Below are 20,050 nucleotides of genomic sequence, written 5' to 3' on the forward strand. Positions count from 1 at the left end.
AAAGATCTGAGATAGCTGGGTCCTGGCCCTGCTTCTAGCCATGGTAGAGACCTGGAGGCAACTCAGAAGTGCAACTCCAACCTCTAGATCCCCAACCCAGCCTTGGACTAAGGCAGAGACCAGGAGCCAACTCAAAAATGCAGCTGCAACATCTCAGGTCCTAGCCATGCCTTCTGCCATCACACATACCAGGGAGAAGATCACCTCCTGCAGGGCACCTGCTCCAGCCCCTGGGGACCCAGTCTCACCCTCTGATAGGACAGCAATTACCACTGAGCCCAGGAGAAGCCCCAGCTCACACCTGGCACTGGCTCTAGCCCCCACTCCAGCCCTACCATCCACCAAGAAAGCAGCTGCCAGCATGCCCTGAGGGAAGATGTGACCCTTGCTCACTTCAGAGCCTGCTTTCCCACCAAAGCCACTGAGCACACACAGACTGCATAGAGACACTCCCACACAAGAACATGATTTCAGGACCAGCGTAGGTAGCTGTTTTGCCTAACTTCATTGAGAGAAATAGAGAAAGTAAAACAAAATAAGAAGACAGAGGAAAATGTTTCAGATGAAAGAATAATATAATCCCCCAAGGTGTCGGGGGGGGTAGGGGGATTTACTGAGATAAATAATTTGCCAGATAAAGAGCTAAAAGCAACAGTAATAAAAATGCTCACTGAATTCAGGAAAAGAATAAAGGAACACAGAACTCCAACAAAGAACTGGAAAATATAAAAAGAACTATCAAAGCTGAAGAATACAGTAACTGAAATGAAAAATGTGCTAGAAGGAATTAACAATATTTTGTGATGCAGAACACATAAGCAAACTAGAAGACAGAACACTGGATACCACCCAATCAAAGCAGCAAAAAGAAAAAAAAAAGTGAAATCAAGTGAGGATAGTTTAAGGGACTTCTGACACATCAAGCCCAGTAACATTCATGTTAGAGGGATTCCAGAAGGAGAAGAGAGAGAGAAAGAGGTAGAAAATGTATTTGATGAAATTACGGCTGAGGATTTCCCTAACCTGAAGCAGGAAACAGTTATCCAGGTCCAGGAAGAACAGAGTCCTAGGCAAGATGAATCCAAAGAGACCCACACCAAGACATATAATAATTAAAATGGGAAAAGTTAAATGTAAAAAGAGAATTTTAAAGGCAGCAGGAGACAAACAAAGAGTTACATATGAGGGAACCCACATGAGGCTATCAGCTGATTTTTCTGCAGACTTTGCAGGCTGAAAGGGAGCGGCAAGATATATTTAAAATGCAGAAAGGTACACCTACAACCTAGGATACTCTACCTAGAAAGGTTTCATTCAGATCTGAAGGAGAGATAGTTTCCCAGAGAAGCGAAACCTAAAAGAATTCATCACTACTAAACCAAACTTACAAGTAAAGTTAAAGGGTCTTTTTTAAAGTGAAAAAGACCCCAAGTAGCTAAAGCAATCTTGAGAAAATAGAACAAAGCTGCAGATGCCATGCTCCCTGGCCTAAGACTATGTTAAAACAATGCTACGGTAATCAAAACAACATGGTTACTATATAAAAACAGAGATCAACAGAATGCAATAGAGAGCCCAGAAATAAAGCCATGTGCTTACGATCAATTACATAAGACAAAGGAGGCTAGAATATACAATGGAGGAAAGAGTCTCTTCACTAAGTGGTTCTGGGAAAACTGGACAGCTACATGTAAAAATATGAAATCAAAACATTTTCCCACACCATATGCAAAAATAAACACAAAATGAATTAAAGACCTAAGTGTTAGACTGGAAACCATAAAACTCCTAGAAGAAAAACATAAAAGCAGAACAATTTTTGCTAAGTCATAGCAATATTTTTGATGTTTCTCCTCAGGCAAAGGAAACAAAAGCAAAAATAAACAAGTGGGACTTACTTAAATCTAAAAACTTTTGCACAGCAAAGGAAATCATCCATATAACAAAAAGACAACCTACTGAATGGGAGAAATTATTTGCAAATGTTATGACTGACAAGGGGTTAATATCCAAAATATATAAATAGCTCATATAATTGTGTATTATAAAAATAAATAACCTGATTAAAAATTGGTAGAATACCTGAATAAACATTTTTCTAAAGAAAATACACAGATGACTAACAGGCATATGGAAAGATGCTCCACATTGTTAATCATCAGAGAAATGCAAATCAAAACCACAATGAGATACTACCTCACATCTGCAGGAAGACCACCATCAAAAAGTCTACAAATAACAAATGTTGGCAAGGATGTGGAGAAAAGGGTACACGGTTGGTGAGAACGTAAACTGATGCAGCCACTGTGGAAAACATTTTGAAGGTTTCTCAAAAAATTGAAAATAGAAATACCACATATCCAACAATTTCACTGCTGGGTACATAGCTAAATATAATGAAAACTGTAATTTGAAAAGATATGTTTACCACAATGTTCACAAGGGCATTATTTACAATAGCCAAGATATGAAAGCAATCTAAGTTCCATCAACAGATGAATGGATACAGAAATGGATAAACTGCATACACACACACACACACACACACACACACACACACACAATGGAATATTACTCAGCCATCAAAAGAATGAGTATTTGCCATTTTAAACAACATGCATGGATCTGGAGGGTATTATGCTTAGTGAAAAAAGTTAGACAGAAAAAGACAAATACTGTTATGTTTTCACTTATATGTGGAATGTAAAGTATAAAAGGAACAAAACAAAACAGAGACATACCTACAGAAACAGAGAACAAATTAGTGGTTACCAATGGGGAGAGGGCTGGGGAGATCACAGTTTCCCCACCACTACACCTAGCCCATATTCTTTGCAGCTATCTCTGCTGACAGCTCTATTCCAGGAAAAGGACCTCCATTTAAATTCTTTTAGGCAGTTGCAATGAGGTCAGTTTTTTTTCCTGAGTCTCTTGGGCCTTGATTCTTTTCAGCTCAAGATAATCCATATCCCAAAGAGACAGTTTAGGGTGGCAACTTTTGCTCCCCTACAACTACAAACTCGATTTTGCAGCTGCTCTTACCATGACCATAGCCACAGAAAGAGTTCTCTGCTGCCCCTACTGATGCTTGTAATTAGGTGACTAATTAAATTAATCACAGAGTGCATCTGATTGTGGAACCTAGGTCGTGTGGACTTGCTCTAGTGCAGAGGGTTGGAAAAACAATATTTATAACACTTTTAAAGGTGGTCTTTGTCTCCCACTAAGATTTCTAATAGGAAGGGTGCTAGTTGACCAAAAGAATGGCAAATGTCTATGACAAACAAGAACAATAAAGAGGACATTTATCTCTGCTTCTATTCCACATTTACCAGATGGATACGGTAAGATCAGGACAAGAAATGACAGCTAAATGGATTGGGAAGGAAGAAATAAAACCTTCCTTATATACAGAAGTTACGGTTGTATGAACAGAGAATCTAAGAAAATCTATAGACAATCATTTGAATTAATGAAGTTTAGAAGCTTTGCTGGAAACAAATTGGTATACAAAAAAATCAATAGTTTTTCTATACCCAGAAACAGTAAATCAATGATGGAGTTTTAATATGCCATTTACACTAGAACCAAAACAATTAAATACAAAAGAATAAATCTAACAAATGTTTAAAAACTCTGAAATATAACATTATAGGACTTAACAGAAGATCTAGAAAAAGAGGAGATAGTTTCTATTCATGTTTAGGCAGAATCAATATTTCAAACATAATTCTCAAACAAATCTACATAATCAATGCAGTTTCATTTAAAATGTCTAATGTGAATTAAAAAAAATCTAAACTCAAAATACAGAGTCTAATACTCAGCTGAAAGAGTAAAGGGCCAAGAGATGATTGTAAAACAAAATTAAATCGCTTGGTGATTGTATCCAAAGAATTGTGCTTATTATGCACGTAATGATGTATCATTAAGAATAAAAATTGCTGTAGGCTTTTGATAACCTTTTTCAGATTAAAGAAATTCCATTCTATTCCTAGTTTGCTAGTTTTTAAGCATAAAAGAGTGTTGAATTTTATCAAAATGTTAGGAATCTACAGAGATGACTATAAGCTTTTTATTTTTCTCCTTTATTAACGTGGAGTTTAAATGATTAGTTGTATGTCATTAACCTCTCTTGCATTTCTTTGATGCATTCTGCTGTCTTTTAATTTTAAAAATAATTGATAGATATAGTTTACTAATTTTATTACAGGATTTTTTTTTTTAGCCAGTTTGGGAAATGAGGTTTGCCTATATTTTTCTTTCTAGCATGGAATTCACATAGACTTTGCGGGGAACTTCCTTCTTTTTCAGCTCTCTGGAATGGCACTTATCAATCAGCGAACTTTTGGTCTTTCAAAGACTGGTAGAACTCACCTATAAAACCTGGATTTGATTTATTACTATTGTTTTGTGAGTAGATTTCAAGCTACTGATTCTATTTCATTAGTGGCTTTAGATTTCTTTAATGTTAATGGTTTTAGATGGTTCCACATCTCCCTGACTTTAATTCCAAGGTGACTCTTGGCAGCTACTTTACTAATACCATTTTCACCCTTTCCAGCTCCTAAAACAATCCCACTGTACCCTCTGAAAGTCAGTCAGTAATTAGCAAAATCTCCAACTACTTCTCTGAACATTCCCTTCACATTCTTGTTCTAATACCTGCTTGGCCCCTACTCAACCCTCTCAGGTCCTCCCAATACCTTCTCCACAATCTCAGGCCCTTAAATAACCCACTGCTCTCTCTGGAAGGCACAGTCAGTAGTGAGTACTTCAGCTCTTCTTCCTGGCTGGCCCCTGGAATACTCCCTCTCTCAAATGATTTCTCTCACACTCCTTACACTGCTGTACCTAGACGGGATATAGGGGTACTTCTCAGTCCTTATTGCTGCTTCTAGAAAATGCCCCCTACCCCCAATATCGCTAAAGTTTTAGAGATCACATATCCTCAATATATACTGCACACTTTGAGATGTCTAAAAATGAGTGAGGGTGCAGTCTTCTCCAGGTCAAGGTAATTAAAGTGTTCACTGTCTGCAGAGAATTGAAAAGCTATAATAAAACAAACAAAGAATGCCAGTATGTTTTTTTATTACCACCATGCTCCTGCAATTCTAAATAATATTTACACCCTTGGGTACATCAATGCGTACTACTCTTTCTTGTTGAAGGTATCTACCAACTCCTAGGCTGCTCCATTCATTTATTTGAAGGTTTTAGCTCTAGGCTCACTGTCAGTCTCTCCAACATGATCTCTTGTGTTAATTTTTCAAGATTATATCCTTCAAGTGGGTCATCTTTCCATACATTGACTTCTCAGTTTGACCTCTACTTCAGCGATCTTGTCTCCTGTCACTTTAGCCATCCAATTCCATGGATGGATGGCTCCACTAGTCCTTTTCATTTACTAGCAATGGTGACATGTCCATAATCTTAATTTCAAGCATCCCACTCTCGTAACTATGACCTATGTTTCCAACTCCTTATAACAATTGTGTCCAATCATACTACTTTTGAACTATCCTTCGTTTGTCTTCCTTCTTCAACTTTAAATTTCTAGCCCCTCTCCCTGCAGTATGGGTTGTGCAGAGGAGATAATTCTTAAAGGACTAACCCTCAACCAACAGGGTGTAGGCTGTCCCAGCTTCCTTGTCCTTCAGTGGGTCAGATCTGATATCCATTTTCCATAGATCTTCAGAGGGTCCCTTAGAGAGACTGGGCTCCAGTTTCCTAGACTGGAAAATGGCTTAAAAACATAATATTTTTTTAAATTTACTTACTTATTTTAACCTTCCTTGTTTCACTGTTCTTAATTCCTCACTTCTGCTTTCTAGGATTCCCTAACAACTAAACTACTTGCATGAAATTCTTGTCTCTGTCTCCATCTTTAGGGAATCCAAATTAACCAACTATGAATGAACTGTCTTTACTTCTAGTGAAAGTCAACCCCTCCACTTGGGCACCAGGACACATTCCCCTTGTCTACTCAGGGACATCGCTGCAGTGATTCGCCCTTATTTCCTTCATCAGTCTCCCTCTTCTCTGCTAATAGATATTTCCATTTTTCTTTCTACCTAGTGTTTGATTTCTTCCTTCTCTTAGAGTCACACTCAGGGGAAGGGCTTTTGAAAAACATTTGTCTTGAATTCTCCCTCTCTTCTTTCTTAAATAGAATTTAATCATTTTAGTTGCCTCTCTTCCTCCATATTTAGCTCTACTTCCACATTCCCCCAAAACAACTGCTCTTGAGAAGGTCACTTGTGACTTTCTTGTTGCTAAATTCAGGAGTCAATTCTCAGTCTTCATTTTCTTGATAGACTCAGAGGGAGGCTATTTAATCTTCACCTGTTTTCCTTAAGTCCCCACATCAGCAGGGCTCTGGTGCTACTAGATTTCATCCTTCTGAGGCTGACCTTGGGCCATTCCTCCTGGTCTCAAGAATGAAGGGTCAACTATGTTTAGAGTGCGGGGAGAGGAAAGGGCTAAATAGAAATATTTCTTCTGACCTATATTCTCCCTGCTTCTTCTGGCCACCTATGGCTTTGACTTTGAGTCCTCTTCTTCCACCAACCTCTCAATTCTCTATGTTTCTACCAGTTTATGGTAACTTTATGGTGGAATTCAGGTTCCTTAGGGATTGTTTTTTTTTTTTTTTTACAAAAATTTGTTGTTCGTTATTATAATCTATGATTCTCTCTGGTTTCCATAGTTTCCTCAGGTTTACTCTTGAGGAAGGAGTCAGCAGCCCAAATTAATTTTCAATCTTAATGGGAACTTTGAACTAAAGAGTTAAGGTTAACTCAGAAGGCTTGGGTTGCTTAAATTCTGCACATTTATATCTGGTTTTTCCTGGACTTTGTCTATGTGCCTTTTCACGTTGCTGAGATGGATCTTGTCAATTGAAAAAAAATGCACAACCTAAAAGTTGAGAATTATGTTTCATTCAGTGGACATACCGAGGACTTAAGCCTGGGAGACAGCTCTCAGATCACTCTGAGAGACTGCTTTGAAGAGGTAGGGGAGGAGCCAGGATATATAGAAGTTTTTGCAAAAACCAGGTAGTGGGAATATCAAAAGATTACTGTTAATTGAAGAAAACCAGACATCTTAAGTTAATGAATATAGTGCTTTTCTGTATATGGGAAGATGCAAGAGTCTGGACTCAATGAAATCATTCCTTTGATATAACTATCTAAGGCCAGTATCCTGTTTTTCTCTATCCTGAATCCCCTCAGGGTACATAGCTGGAGGTAGCTGCAGTGGCTGATGGCTTGATGGCCTCAACATCCTTTGTTTACTGATATGACAGGAGACATTTTTCATACACAATCTGCATCATTTTACTGTAATTAACTGTAACCATGATTGTAACACCATTTCAGAGTCCTAAAAGTCCTTCAAGTGAATCAGACAACACGAAGATGATCTTGGGGGCCCTGAAGCAGAACAAGATATCTACAACAAGGGTATAAAAGGATTGGGATTTGGGAGAGTAGTATCAAAGATGTGAGGAGGATTCGTTTAGCAAGAGCTGTGCTGTGACATCCACTCACTCAAGTCTAGTGAGAAGACTTTACCAGGATTCCTAGGGGAACTTCATATGTATCTCCTAAAACGTGGCTGTCCTAGTGGATCAGTGCTTGTCTCCCTCTAGGGAGACATGATCTGGTTACCGGCCCTGGTGGTGGGAGTGATAGTGAAGGTTGTGCTGTGCAAAGCTTGACCTGTATGCTCCAAGTTTGTTGGAAGTAACAGTGCGTGTGTGCTTTCTGTATACAATATGGGCCATGCCACTCAGCCACCCAGACAGACAGACAGACAGACAGACAGACACACACACACACACACACACAGAGTGAGAGAGAGACAGAGAGACACATAGAGGGAGACAGGCAGAGGCAGCATGGGGTTTTCTGAGTCCTGTCTGGGAGGGCTGCACATAGGAACAAGGAAACTTTAGCAAAGGAGAAAATTATATACAATTTCTAATAGACCAAACTGAGAAGCTTGCCTTAACTGGACTAAAGGGACTTCAGTAAGAGATCTCTGAAAAACCCCACCAAATACACAGTAAAATTTAAATCCATGATGAGTCTGGGGAGTACAAAGTCAATTTAGCAAAATGCCCATCAAGCAAGGTTTTTTCTGCTTTACCTTTCCTCCCTTCCCATCTGTCCTGATGGAATGTGATCAGAAACCCTGATGGGTGAGATGAGGAGAGGTCTGAAGCATAAGGCAGGAAAAGAGAGGAGAATCATAGCCCTCTTCCCTGACCTGCTGCTGGATACAGGCCCAGGGAGGGTACATCGGAGAAGACTTAACTTCTGTTGATTTTCTGTTGACTTTCAGACTAGATATTTTCAATAACTGTATTGAAACTGAATTGTGATTAAACCATAGAACTTTTAGTTGACTAAGATTGATCAAAAAAGTTTAGTACATGGAAGTTTTCATCCAGGGGCTGGTAAGAAACTTTTCTCACTAAATATGTTCCAGACAGTTGTTGAGAGAAAAAAACAAAAAATAAAAGTAACAACAACAAAAAACCCCACATTGTTTTACTCTGACACCCAGGAGTCTAGCCTATAGATGTTTGTTAAGACGATGGTTCAGGTTTTAACTTCCAATCTTTCCTCCCCTATGGGATGACAGAAACTCTTCAACAGGAATTACTCAGGCAAAAGACAGTGTGCGGTGTTTTTTTTTCTTTTGTGATACTGAGCAGTATTTTTGTTTGTGTTCTTTTGGTTTTTAATTGCTGATCCTTTGCCCCAGTGAATACAGTAGCACTGAGGTCAGAAGGATGGACTGATATGGGCCATTTGTATCATATCCTCTTCACCAGGGTCCTATTGTCTAATTGACATACCTGCCCTGCACTTACATTGGATGCCTCTGGCATGATCTGAGCATCAAGTTTGCAGAAAGGCCTTAGGCCCTGTCCCTGTCAGAGAAGAAACGGAGATGAGCAAGACTTTAGGGACTTGCTCTCAAACTCCTTATTTCTTCCTAGAAGTGTATGCTCTTGGGGAGTAAAGCAACCACCCTGAGCAGGACAGTTGGATGATAATGGTCTTCTGTCTTAACGAAGGGGGAAAGTATGCTAAGAGATGGATTTGACAATGTGGTACCACATGATGCATTACAACTACTGGATTTTTCAGAAGATTTACAGAATTAAGAAACATTCTGAAAGATAGGAACTGTGCTTCCCCCCCTCCCCAAGGAGTGAGCTGTGAGCTTAGTTTAGCCCTTATCCCTTGGAAGAGGTGAACAGGACATGTCCTCCATTAGCAGAGTAAATTCCAAAAATCTGCCAAGGCGGTAGGAAACAGTTGGAAGAGAAAGACAGGCCATGGCAAGGAGGCTGTTACTATCGTAAATTTCCTAGGTCCCTCACATGGAAAGAGTTGACCCTGATATTTTTTCTGGCAAGTAGAGACTATGAGGGTTTAAATATTTGAATACTCTTCTAAGTAGGGTGGGTTGAAGTGGAGCTAAAATCATTGGACTTTGCGCCCTCTAGTCAAATACTAATTCTCAAACTTGATTTGTCAGTGGCAGGTAGGGCCACACAAATAAAATGTTTTTAAGTTTAATTATATCAATAAAGCCACAAGCACCATGTGTACATATTCAGACTGATAGTTACTGTTCTTTTCCTATATTAACCATTTAAGTAAGATAATTATTTGCCATTCTGTGACATTTAATTACAATGCTATGACTAATCTACATAGTTTGAAGGCAAAAATTGCTTTATATGTCATTTAGGATTTGTATGAACATATTTAAACTGCAGAAAAGATTGCTTGGAAAATGCAGAGGTGGCTCCCAAGAGCTCTTGATTACCTTCTGTATCAAGATCATTTTTTAAAAATCGGCTATATGATTGCAGCATAATTTCAAGGTGACCACCTGTCAAAGAGCTTCCGGGAAAGAAAAGGCAAACTCCTCTCTGCCTTATTTGTGCATTTATTTTTATAAACATTTCTAATTTTCCAGAGGGTATGATGGGCTAAAATTTTAATGGGATTGTAATAGTTAGCAATGAGTAAATAACATGAATTCTTAGTTGATGTAAATTTTATGCCAGGTTTGAGTGATGAAGGCAAAAACTATCATTGAGACTGGAAACACATTTATTAGCAGATGTTCAGTTGTGCAGGACAAACCTACATGAATAACAAAGCTTGCCTTATTTGCACTGAGAGCTCTCAATTTCTTCTTTTCCCAGGAAGTGCATTGTACTCTGGACTTAGTTGAGTCATAATTAAGCTGTACTAAGAAAACATTCAAGTGAAAATAATTTGCAAATGATCAAATTATTGTGGGCTTAGCTTAGGGCTTCACCAGCTGGAGTTCTTTCTCTGTTATAACCATATGTCTGTTAATAAATTTGATTCAAATGTAAAACAATTGCAGATATTTTAGAGACTGGGCAGAACAATTAAAAACAAATAACATTGTTCTTGTGACTTGGTCTTCAAACGAATGAACAAACCAAAATGATGATGCCAAATGCTACTTGGATAATGATTACAACATGAGAAAAAGCAGCAGTTAGCATGTTTTAAATCTAATTGCCTCAGATATCATGTGTTGACTCATCACACAGGATGGCTTAAAAGAATGGCACTTAAAACATAGTAGGTACTGTGCAGATTTCAAAGGAATCCCGTTATCTTCCTAAGTTTACTTCATAAATGTTTCAATGAACGTGAAGAGGGATGATCATTAGCAAAGCGGAATTACAGAGTAAATCACTTGGGGGCAAAATACTGTACTTGTCTTGTAAAAGAGTAACGGTCTTGGTAAAGGTGAAGATGAAAAAGGGAATTTCTGGAGCTGCTCTTTTAAAAGGAACTATTTTTTGAAGGAGAAAAGGCTTCATCATTCCAGGAATTTGTTAATTACCTCTTTTCTTTAAATCTGCTCTTTGAGTTCTTTGTGATAACACTATTTGCAATGTTCCACTCTCTCCTAGCATATATCCCCATTTAAATTGTCTGGGAGAGTTGGCTACAGCTCTGTACCATCTTTATAAATTCATGATCTTACTAAAAAGGATGTTACTGAAACTGCTGACCTCTCCCATCCCCATCTCACAACAACACTCTCCTGACAGCAGTATTAGCAAAATTGTAAATCTAGTACAGAACATATTAATATGGAAAGGTCAGTACATGTCAGAAATGGTAAAGTGTGGATAACTGATAGAAAATTACAAATTGGGAACTGCTTTGAGGAAGGTAAAATACACCTTGGCTGGTTCAATATATTTGAATTTCTGAAAATTTGATTAATGACATGAATCACTGCGAATCTTTTGGAAACTGATAAAATCACCTATTCCTCTTTGTGGGGCTGCTGCTTCTACCTCTTTATTCCTTCTTTGTCACAAACTGATTCGTTCCCTTCCTCAGATTTCTTTTATACAGTAAAATTCTCATTTTCTCTTTGTAGAAAAACAGTATGGTTTCTGGAAGGAGTAGTTATTGTTTACTTAATTACTGGAATTTTTTTGAGGGGTAAATAGATACATGAGGGAAGAAACAGTTTGTAAATACTGAAGAAAACTTAGTTCTACTTTTAAAAAAATAGCTGTATGTATAGTTGTATAAAACAACATAAAATTACTTGTCATCACAGGAGCAGCCTGTGGACATAGTAAGTACTTAATAATTGTTTTTGAACAAATTATTTCTGATTTTAGAAACTAAAGGCAAGGATGAATGGGTACTTCCCTGGGTGAGAAAAAATTAACAACTGTCTATTTCAAGAATAAATACTGCTGTTCTTATTTTGCATTTTTAATGGTCTGAAAGAGGGACAGCCTAGTGAGAACTCCACAGTTTAGATGCTGATAATCTCCTCCAAGTAGTCAGCAGCTAGCCTCTGGGGACAAACCTCTGGGTTCTGCAAGGTAATTAGAACCTTACTGCTACATTGGGATCTTTGCATGTTCAGGTTAATTTTCTCATTTGTCCTTTCTTTAGAATAACTGTTTGAAATTTGATGATCCTGGCAGGACAACAGTTGTTTTATAACAGATTTTAAAAAAACCAAAAAACTGAGGCTCTGAGAAGCAAAAGATTTGCCAAGTTCATTCACCTAGTAAGTGAAAGAGGTTGGACTGAAACAAAGGGCATTTGACTCCTGGTGGTGCAAGGTTGCCTAACACAACAAAGGCATTAGAGGCCAAAAAATGTAGACGTTCACAAATGATTTTGATAAATCCTTAGATGTCAGACACATAACAGATGAGTAAAGGTCATCACGTGTTCTTAATACCCATCTTCTCCTTCTTCAGGCTAACGTCATGGAGGGAGGGCAGCCATGCAATCCCCTATAAAACCCTTTGCCATCACTGTCAGAAACGGAGTCCTGGACTCCGGGCCCATTGGCCTGTCCCAGTGAGCCCTTTCTCAAGTTCTTATCTTTTGGATACAGAAGCATATTACTAGGGAGCGTGAAGGGGAAGTTGACTTTAATCTTAATTGCCTGCATAACAGTATTTTTAAAAAGATCTCACTCTGTAAAATATAAAACCTTACCAACATCACAGACGTCAGGCATCCCAGAGCAGAGCAAAGGTTATTAGAAAAGAAAAGCCAAGCTTGCAGTTACTCTGTCTTCTCTTCCTCTGAATTTGCCATCAAAATACGGATGCACTTCCAAGCAGACCATAGCCAGATTACAGAAAGCAGTCTGTGCAACTACTCTATCCCTGCTTAATGTACACGCCAGGACAGGCCAGGTATTTATCAAAATGTTATTTCATTTTTTTTCTTCCTTGATTTTAGAATGTTCCTTTAAAATATTTGTTCAAATAACCTGTATGTCAAAACAGCTCAACGCAGACTGTGAATGTGATTCATATGACTTTTCGTATGACAGATGTTTTGTTAATCAACATTTTAATTTTGCAATGATTATGCCATGATCAAACCAGTTACCTGACCCTGTTAGGGAGTTATTCAATTCTAGGAAAATAACTATGAAGCCGAAATCATGGTTTCCAGTATTGGAGCATCTCATGTTTTTGTTAGCCAGTAAAAGGTGAATACAACCTGGCTTCGTTAGATAGTACTTATATTCTGATGTTTATATACTGAAGTATTCTAAATCTAAAGTAATAGCATGTTATGTTCTCGATTGCTTGTTTGTGCAATAATTTGTGATTTAATGTCATCAAAGAAATGATGTACAAAAACACATTTCATTTCTAACTGTTTGTGGAGGTGGCACGGTGGAGGGGTGGGGGCAGTGGTTCGGGGTTGGCTTTACATGCAGACAGCTGACGTGACTCAGAATGTTATGGTTTCCACTCCTGAACAGAGAGTTCATGACTAACATCTGTGCAGCAGAAACTGAAATTTCTAGGGCCTATGTTGGGTTTTAAACATTTTCTACGTTTCAGTGGTACAAGCTATTTTTCAGGCATATAATAACTTCTCATACATTTCCAAGTAGCTGAGAAAAGTGATCAAAATACAAAGTCCATAACATGTTAAATGTCTACCTACACATATATTCCAGTGCACATGTGCTTTGGAGCCAGAAAATTTGGATTTGAGCCCTGGCTAGTTCTGCTGCTTATTTCCCTTGTCATCTTGGGCAAGTTCTTTTAGGTCTCACATTCTTAGTTTCTTCATCTGTAAAATGTGAAAATAAAATCTGCCTGGATTAAGCTCATATGCTAATTACCTAGCAAAATTTTTGACAATAAAAAAATCATTATTAATAGTATTATTTGTATTGACACTTAATATAATACATGGGTAAATACTCTGAAAACTTTAAAACACTGTGCAGTTATTGCTATAATTTTTATTTCAAATACTGTTCATATCAATATGTACAAGAATACACAGAAATTTACTATATATATTTATATATAAAACATTTTAAACCTAAGTTTAACAGCATCAATTGAAATTATTTTTATTTATTTTTATAGGTGTATACAATAATTTATTGTTTAATAGAAGTGGAATTTCAAATCAGTACGTCAAGAAGAGTTTATCAATAAGTGGTACTAAAACAAATAGCCATCTTTTTGGAGGAACAAAGTGATTGGATCCACTGCCCTACACCACATGTCCAAATACATTCCATGAGGATTACAGATTTAAATGTCTTTAAATATAATATATTTCAAAAGAAAATTATAAAATCTGCCTATAACTTAGGATTTGAAGATTTATTTTTAGGCAAGATGGGAAATCCAGGTTGAAAAAAAAACAGCTACTCTGGCTACATAAAAATGAAATGTTTTGTACAATAAAAAAAAGAAATAATAACATAGCAAAATAGATACATAAAACACATTCGATGATGCACCTGAACACTCTCGGTAAAACTGTGTTACTAAATCGGTGCTTTAAAAGATCTTTATTAACCCCACAAAGGCCATCCACTGAAAACTACAGCAAGCATAATTGCCAGAGTAACTTTAGAACCATTCTGAATAAGGGAAGAATGCCTGGAATCAGTGCTATTTCAGAGAAAAAAAAAAACCCACAAAAATAAATATTTGAAACAAACAAAAAAATTACAGAACATGTCATTACACTGAAAACACAAAGGAATCAAAGATTAGAGTTTAGCATGGTGTCCAAATAAAGATCTAAAGACCTCTGAGTGAATGGAGGAAATGGGCTGTCTCACGGATTCCCGGGCTTGTAACCCGGCACAATCACTACAGAGGCTCTAGAACCGTGGGACAGGCGGTTGGAAAATCTTTCTTTGTGTGGGCTCTGGGGTGAGACCCCATACCCTGCTGGTCCTTCCAGGGTCCAAACAAGCAAGTCGGCTCCCACCTCCACTGCTGCCCCAAAGTACGGGCCCTGACACCTGCCTGGAGCCCCGCCTCCATCCCTGGTTCTAGAAGGAAACAGGTCCTCAGGCCTCCTCCGGTCCCCAGCCCCTGAGCCTAGCCAGCCCGGGCCGTCCACATCCAAGCGGGAAGACCGTCTGAGGTGGTCCAGCTCAGCTGCTGGCGCCGGCGCGGGAGCCGCCCCTTTCACGACGTCGGGCTGGAGGCCGCGGTGACGTCACCCCGTCGGGTTCCTTCCTGCGGCGCGCGCTCGGCCACGTGGAGCGGGTCAGGCGGGTCACGGTCCCCTGGAACAGAGGAGATTCTTCTCCCCATGGATTCAGATCACAAAGGTCACAGTGGAAGGTTTGGAATAGGGGAGCACAGAACATGAAAACACGGCGCAGACGCACTCTTACTGCTGTTCACAACCAGGCTGAAGGCGAGGGCACACGTCCAGGTGGACATGAGCGAAGGACAAGGTCTCCCTAAAGAAGCCCTTGGAGGCCAGGGTCAAATTTGTCCTTTAACGCTCTTCTTACATCCCAGAACGCTCCCTTCACGCCGGCCTCACCAAGTACGGATTGAACTACAGGACGACCAACCAACGTGACTTGTCCCTAGAGGCATGGAGCCGCGGAGTCGCAAGGATTACAAAAGGCCTCGGCGCACTGGTGAAGCCCCTTCCACTCCCTCCCTCGGCCTTGTGGCCGGGCTCGGGAATTCCACCGGCAGGCTAAGCTCAAACGTTGCAGGTAAGGCATTTGCAGTTTCTCCCCACGTGGGGGGCTTTAGGGTTGGCTCAGGCGACCCTAGCTAGGGGGCTGGATGCAGAAACCTATTTTTATTTATAACTATAAATATAAATATAAATATAAGTAATATAAATATGTATATATACATATTTAATATCATTTAGCCTGTGACTATAAAATTACTAGTCTAGGAATCTTGGTCTGTGATCTTGGGCAAGGCATTTTTCTTTGCTGACCTGAACAATTTTTTTTTTTCCATTTTAAACATTAAATAAAGATTAAAACGATTTATATCATACATTTGTGGGGAGAATTAAATGCAGCAAGAGTACTTAGAAATAGACCCTCAATAGACTCTCAATAAATATTTGTTGAATATGGATCTGGTGTAAGTGAACTACAGCTAGGTTGACTTCTGAGACATCCCTTTCAGTTCTAATACTGTAGCACCCTCCACACGTTTTTCTACATGTAAAAAATAATATACATATCAGAAAGAATAAATGTGTCTTAGAGGTAGAGCATATACTTTTTATTATAGAAGACCCTAAAATCTTTAATTTTCCACTAACCTGTGGGCAACTGTGACTCTTTGGATTTTGTAACCTTGAACCTTCCCAAGATCCCCGACCATGGCAGCTTTTCAGTGTATATTGTTTGATGGATTCCTGCAAAATTTAAATGTTGAGAATAATACTATCATGGAAAGGAGAAGATGATGGAATTCCCTGAGGGCACTCATAGCTCTTGGGCATGCATTTTCTTAGACAGATGTCTCCTTTGGGGACAGCATGCATGTGTACCCACATACAATACAGCAGGACAGCCTGCTTTAGGCAGTATAAAAAAACATTAATTTTATTATTAAATTTATTTGACATGTCAAAAAAGAATACTATATAACTGCTCTCAAAATAGTGTTTAACACTCTGATCTGATGCATTATATGCTTGAGAATCAATCAGCTGTCAACAAGATATTTAAAAAATTAAAAGTAATATAGGTGACTCACAAGTAAAAGCATTTGATCTTTCTTTGGCTATAAAAGGAAGACAGAATGCTAATTCTTGAAGATTGTTAGAATAGGATCTGTTATCATTTAATAGGAAATATAGGTGATATATTTTATTAAAAAGATTCTACATAATGAAATATTTCTTAGTAAAAGTCCTTCTGTCTTGGAATCAATTACTAAGATTTTTCTGATAAACTCAAGGCTACTTTGAGGGTTGATTGTCCATCATTCTTCCAAAAAAAAAAAAAATCAGTATTTTAATAACCAAAGTCATTAGTTTTAAATTGTTTCATAACACCTCCTCATCTGAACTCATCTATTTCTATTAATTATGTTAACTTCCAGAAACACAGTCTTCAAATACAGATTCCTGCCCTCTTTTGTTCATTCTGTCTCCTGTTACTGGCAGCATCATTGAGCTCAGAGTTTCCCTCACTGTGGGTCGCCCATAGGCAGCCAGTACCTCAGTCATCCTGCATCAGACCACTGCTGACTGTATGACTCCTGGCTCAGAACCATGTAAATGCAGATTTCAGTATCTATAAGATAGTGTCCAAAATTCTCACTGAGATAAAGGCCAAATTATCAAGACCTTCAAAGGGTTCAGATCCCTGGGTAACGGCAGAAATATCTCCCACTGATGAAATGATCTGTCTCTTCTCCTTGTTCCATCTGCTCTCGGGAGGGCTGGTTCCAAGTCTTTTAGCAATTTTGTGAAGGCTCCAGGACACCAGTGGACTTGAATATCCTGGTCTTTTGCTAACATGGCTCCCATCTCTGTGAATTAATGATATGAATCCCAAAAGGCAATTAGAGGAAGACTGTTTTGCTGCCACCTAATCAGGACTGTCAACATCTTACCTTCAGGGAACAATCTCACAACTCCTTTCCCTAGTTCAGCTCAGCTAGGTCCATATTATCAAATCATTCCTAGTAACATTATTTACAAGATAAGTCATAGATATTCATTAGAGCTTACTAAGTATCAGGCACTGGACTTCCTATTTACATAAATTATTTTATTGTATCCTCTTAGTCTTCAAGTGAATTCCAGTTATTATCTTTAAAGAAATAACTTTTAGAAACTTTAAGGAACATGTCCAAGATCACAAATCTAGGGAGTGAGGTACCAAGATAGGAATCTGTGTGTCAAGTTCCAAAGCCCTCCTCTGCCACATTACTTTCTCTCTATATTTCCATCTTGTCATTCAGTTTGTTCCCAAATGCATCAGGGAATATGATGGAAAATATATAAAATATATATATAGCAGTTACTCCCTTAACAACACCAGCAACAAAAACTCTAATGTTTCGATATCACCTGTCTCTTCAGAAAGGTTTACCCCAGATTACGTTTTATTTAACTACATAAGATGACAAAGACTAGGAGTGTGCTAATTATAATGATTTCTCACTTTCTCTTACTATTCTTTCATGCTCCCTCTACTTCTCTGAGCATTGGTATGGTTGTGCATTTTCCCCCAGAGGTCTCGAGTCAACTGAATGCTTGAACATGGATCTGGAATTGACTACTTTCCCATTGTTCTTGAAAACAAAGGTGCTTTCGCTGTGAAATGGATATATAAGTTCTTCTCAAGAACCGATCAGGAAAACAATATAGTGTAAGTCTTCCTTAACTAAGGGACAATTGTTCTTTCTTCATTATATTTCTTAAATTCACTTTCTTTTTTTATTTTCCCATGACCACCATTGTAAGTTTTAATTCTCATCTGTTATCCAGACTATTTCACTGCCTCTTAATTGGTCTTCCGTCTTTCGTCTTCCTTCGGTATTTTGTATGTATGACACCAGCCAAGACTTCTTAAACAGTTTATCACACCACCTCCTCTCCCCAGATTTGCATGAGTCCTTATTATCTCCTCCTGGAGGGTAAAGAACATTTAGCATTTATTTTTCTATCCAGACAAAAAATATAGGAGCATTTCCATGCTTGTCCTTGTACATGTATTTTTTAAATTAACAAATGAATTAATGAATGAGTGAATAAAGTGTCTTATATGGTAAGAACATCACATATCAAGTACATGTGGTATTTTATTGTCCTTTAACATTTTTCAAATACTGTTGTGACTAATTTGAGGGAATCAATTCAAGTCTCCCTAGTGGATAAAATTTGAGTTTATTATGTATTTTCATGCTATGTGGGCACTGTTATAACCTACAATTATGAGATTCACATACCATGAGCACACTTGTGGAGGTTTTAAACTATGCCTACAAATCTTTGTTAAGGATCCCTTGCAAAAGTGGAGCTTAATTCACCTCCTTTTATGAGTGCATTGGACTTTGTGATTTTCTCCTGTTCTAATGAGTAGAATATGGTGAAGGTGATAGTGGGTGACTTCTGAGAAAAGAACATAAAAGGCTTTGTGGTTTCCTCCTTCCTCTGGTAATTCACTCATGTGCCATGCCATGAAGACATTCATGGAAAGTACCATGTGGTGGGAAACTGAGCTCTCCAGGCAACAGCCTGTGAAGAGCAGAGGCCACCTGACAACATCCTTGTTGAATGAGTTTGGAAGCAGATTTCCCAGTGTAGGTAAGCTTTCAGATGACCGCAGCCCCACCCAGTATCTTCACTGCAATGTCATGAGAGGTCCTACCACAGAACCATCCAGCTAAGCTGCTCCTTAAAAAAAAAAGAACATGGGAATAATATGAAAATGCATGTTTATTAGTTTAAGCCATTACATTCTGGAATCATTTCTCATATAACAATCAATAATAAAACACTCAGGGCAGATTTTATTTTTAAATGAGTGTGCAGGAGATATAAGGAGTTACGAGCAGAAATAATCTCATATCCTATCTCTCTCTTTTTCTTTTACATACAGAAGTTAATAACCATTTTGTCAAGAACACAGCAATATTTTCCATGGTGTATATGTAGTGCAAAGTTAGAAAATATACCTTAGACTTATATCATCATCATTCTTACAAAATAATATTAAAAATAAACTATTGGCAAATAGTATTCTTGTAGTCAATGACTTTCGTTAAGCCATTAAATAATATATCCCAGCACCTAGGCACTCAGAGACTATATATAGCATTCTGTTTGCCACAGGTATTCCTTCTTTCTTTCCTTAATTTTTATAAAATAAACTAAATTCCAAAATATTTATTCATTATGGATTACATTTTCACCAACAAGACATGTTTTACTAGTGCATATGGACTCATAGAATGGCTATTTGATTCATATTATAATTGGTTTGCAAAGCATGTATTCAAGCTCAAATGCTTTTGCTCCCTTTTAAAACTGAGCTTAAATTAGGTATTATATTTTATTTTATATTGTACCAGGTAACAACAAAACAATTTCTTATAATATGGAAACACTTTTATAATTACCACAATAACTTTGTAAAGAGTGAGTAGAGCCATAAAATAAGATGAACTCCTTAGTCAACATGCTATTTTATGTGTTTATTT

The 20,050-nt window shown here is 38.1% G+C and overlaps 1 long non-coding RNA gene across 1 annotated transcript in view; it reads right to left on the reverse strand.

The window, feature by feature from the left end:
* LOC135322858 (uncharacterized) overlaps window positions 1-13,687 on the reverse strand; it is a 30,285-nt gene extending 16,598 nt beyond the window's left edge. The window contains exon 1 of the long non-coding RNA XR_010383759.1: window positions 13,533-13,687. This is a non-coding gene — a long non-coding RNA (uncharacterized LOC135322858). The remainder of the gene's footprint in view (window positions 1-13,532) is intronic.
* Between the last annotated feature and the right edge of the window lie 6,363 nt (window positions 13,688-20,050).

This window comes from Camelus dromedarius, chromosome 14 (genome assembly GCF_036321535.1).
Source record: "Camelus dromedarius isolate mCamDro1 chromosome 14, mCamDro1.pat, whole genome shotgun sequence".
NCBI lineage: Eukaryota > Metazoa > Chordata > Mammalia > Artiodactyla > Camelidae > Camelus > Camelus dromedarius.